Below are 3,981 nucleotides of genomic sequence, written 5' to 3'. Positions count from 1 at the left end.
CTGCTATACTTGAGTGGGGTGGTGGGTGCAATATTTGGTTTATCTATGTAACAGAGTATTTATTTTCTCTGTTGTGAGTCATTATTACACAGGCGGGACTACACAGAGTTCCCCCATAGCATTAACTTCCACAGCATAATGTATGGCACCTAGAAAAACAGTTCCTGAAATGCCTCCAACCTGTACTATAAGCACAGCAAGTACTTGTAAGGAGTGCAGAAAGGCAAGATTTATTCCTTAATGTTTAAATAACTAGTATAATCTGTAGGCAAACTTGACATCAGACTTATTCCCTTCTCCACTCAGAAAACCTCCCTGTGCCTCATGCCAAGTCAGAAAGCCATGCTGTTTACAGGCACATCAAAGAACTGACCTGTCATGTTGCAGCATATAATACAGAAGGATCATGGGGACAGGGTGCTTATTATTCACACTTACAAGGAAAATAATGAAGCATTTCTTCATACTTAAAATACAAACAAACAAAAACAATCCCCACACACATTCTTTAGGGTGATGGCTTTTTAGTTTGTCCAACAAATTTACAACCCAACATCAAAGCATGATATAAAGGAATTGGTGCTCTGTAACACAGTTTATCATATTCTCTGGATACAGAAATAGAAAACTGCCCCCTTCCCAATTCTGTGTACAAAGAAAGTTATAGCACCCTCCTCCCTTCCTTTGGTTGGTGCGACTTACATCCTCAGAAAGTTGCAATTGAAAATACTCGTCCCGAACTTCAGTTTAGCTTAGTCCATAAGTAGCATGGCTCTTGCCCAATCTTGTAAACTGGCCCAGCATTCTCTCCTAACTCAGTCTAAATTCAAAGATTTTGGAAGGCATTTTTGTTTCCCATATTTTATATTGCATATCTTTTCATATTGTGCATTTTCATGAAAGTGCCTCAGTGCAGCCCAGTGCGACACAGCATTGCAATAAGACAGTCACATTTCATGGAACACTTTTCCATGTCTTCAAGCCTTAAAGGTGGCCCCCCACAAATTTAAAGATCAACAGCAATTCTGTTTATAATGACCCACAGAAGTTTTGAAAGAGAACAATCTTTCCTTTTGGGCCATTTTCATTACTTTTATACAACGATAGAGTATTTGTTTGTTTTAAACAAAGGACTGGATCCTAAGGATCCAAAAAACACAGAGGACTCTGTCACAGCAGAGGCTACGATGATCCAGCCTGGTGACCTGGGCTATTTCACTTGCAAGAAAGATGGAGGAGTCATCTTCCTCTTACTGACTAAGCATTAAGCAAGGGGAAGATGAGTTCATTGGATAAAACAACCTGCATTGCTGGCCATGTACATGTGTGCATGCACACACATTCATGTGGCACCCCCAGCCTGTGATCGTGCTCTCCTGCTCCCCTCAGCCCCAAGCAGCCCTTTGCAGGCTTAAACTGTGCTAGCCTGCAAGAGGAAACTGAGATTTCCCTGCATTTTTCTCCTTTAAAGGAGGAAATCCATGGTTTTTTTTCACAACATACAGAAAACCCAGATCCCTGATGATCACCTTCTTGATGTTTATCTGCTTTAACTTTGAAGGCTGTGAGCACAGATTCTCATTTGTATTTACTATGCCTGTCCACCTGTAGTATCCACATATACGGTAATATATAGAAATATGTTTTAGTGAAACTGAACTTGACTCCCTTGCCTGGCAAGATGTTCCAGATATTTTGGAGAGGCCACAAACATCTGGCAGATGGAGCCTTCACTTATCTTGGTGTAGGAGCATTAAGACAAAACCCATTTTACCAAATGGGTACAAATTTTGCAAGAAAAGAAGTAGAAGGAAAGAGACGGTCAAATGTTATCCCCTTCGGTCTTGTTATGAGACATTGAAAAGCTGCATGTTTCTGCTACTTAATGTCAGACAATTATGAAAAACAGACATCAGGCCAAGCTTCCTATTATTTTGTTACATATAGTGAAACGCTGAGACAACTGACAGTAGCAAATCTCCAGGCAGAGTTCAGTCAGCAGGATTTTCTTTGGCTCAGTGCAGTGTTGTTGACATCACGCAGTCCAGTAGCATGGTAGCTACTTATAATTACGCTGCTATCTTTTACCTTATGCAATGTGGCAAGCTACAGGTATGCAGAATCCATGAATCAGGCCAGTTTGGGGAAGCTATAATCCAGGGATATGGAGAGCCTTCCAGCAATTCCATAGCAGGTGGAGATTTAGCAGACCACTGATTTACTAATACAGCCTGCTTGCAAATAACAATACAAAAAAGATACATCTGACACTGAATTGCTTTGTGATCAATCAGATTTTAGCTATATAGAGCCTCTTACCTCCAGGAATCCAAATTACTTTTACCAATATAACAGGCTACACACATTGGTCATTTAAACTGCTACTGATGAGCAGTCTCTTCTGAGATGGTACATCATAAGCTCCACAACATAGCAGCTAAGGGCAGAAAGCAAAGAATGCCATATTGAATTGAAAGTGCACATGGAATTTGGGGAAAACATGTAATGATCCAAACTGGAGTTTGGCCATAACAGAAAAGATATTGTCTCTACACTAGGAAAATAGTAATGGGACCTTTAAAGGTCCCATGTACTCAGGTCATCTCTGCTATGCCTCATACAGTGACAGCTAAATATTCCACTTGTCTTTACAAGCACAGAAGAGCTACAAAAATCAGTTTCCACTGCAGAATGTACCCAAATAAGAGGCTGCACTGTATCACAATCCTGCACAGACAGAATCACCACAAAATTTGTGTCCGTGTGCGAGATGCAACCAAAGTTATAGTCAGTGAATGTGTTACTGCCCTGTAAGGTAGTATATAAACATTTTGGTTTTTTTCTATTTAGACAGAATTTACAAGTTTTAGGTAAGTGTTATAACAGTGTTATAATAAAGTCTTCTGACCCAGTAGCAAAGATGGACGCTAGTAAAGTTACAAAAATCACTGTGGGTTACAGCTTCATATTAAAGCCATAATTAATGACCTTAGGAGGGATTAGAATTTACTATTTTAAAGAGGTTTTTTCCCCACAGTAGATAGATTGTAATCTCTAGTTTAAACAGGATGGATTTTATATTGTGTTAGTTGGTCTCTGCATACTAGACAGCTATAGGATCTGTGATTTCAGTGGCCAGGCAAGGGAGTCAAGTTCAGTTTCACTAAAACATATTTCTATATATTACTGTATGTGTGGATACTACAGGTGAACAGGCATAGCAAATACAAATGAGAATCTGTGCTCACAGCCTTCAAAGTTAAAGCAGATAAACATCAAGAAGGTGATCATTGGGGATCTGGGTTTTCTGTTTGCTGTGAAAAAAACACAGATTTCTTCCTTTAAAGGAGAAAAATGCAGGGAAACCTCAGTTTCCTCTTGCAGTCTGGCACAGTTTGAGCCTGCAAAGGGCTGCTTGGGGCTGAGGGGAGCAGGAGAGCACGATCACAGGCTGGGGGTGCCACATGAATGTGTGCGCATGCACACATGTACATGGCCAGCAGTACAGCTCCAGGCAGCATGGTGGAGAGCAGCTCCCACAGCTGCCTGCAGGAAAGTCCATGGGAGTGGGGTGGGAAACGCAACTTGTGGAGAGATGGAGGTAGTGGTGGGTAGAGCCTGCATGGTGAGGGAGGGAGTGGGACACGGTTGGCAGCTGAGGGAGCTTCCCAGCCAGGGTGGTGCATGGTGCCCGGGGTGGGAATTTGAGGGCAACAGGAGGCAGGGGGCACCTCACCATGGTGGCAACAGCAATGCGTCTCACTGCCTCACTCTGCCCTCCCACACCACATCCCACCTGCTGGGCCACAAAGGCAGCTCCTGCTCAGTGCCAGTCCAGCCAGGCTGCAGCCTTGTGCCCTGCTGTGGGCACAGAAGTCTGCCCCCCAACATGTTGCCTCTAGTTGGGCACCTCCCCCTGCCCCACTCCCCTCCCTGCTGCCCCACACCGTGGGGGGCTGGGGTCAATGGGTCAAATGTTAA

The sequence above is a fragment of the Alligator sinensis genome, unplaced genomic scaffold, assembly GCF_000455745.1.
Source record: "Alligator sinensis unplaced genomic scaffold, ASM45574v1 scaffold570_1, whole genome shotgun sequence".
NCBI classification, from domain to species: Eukaryota; Metazoa; Chordata; order Crocodylia; family Alligatoridae; genus Alligator; species Alligator sinensis.
Note: the sequence above shows the minus strand (reverse complement) of the source record.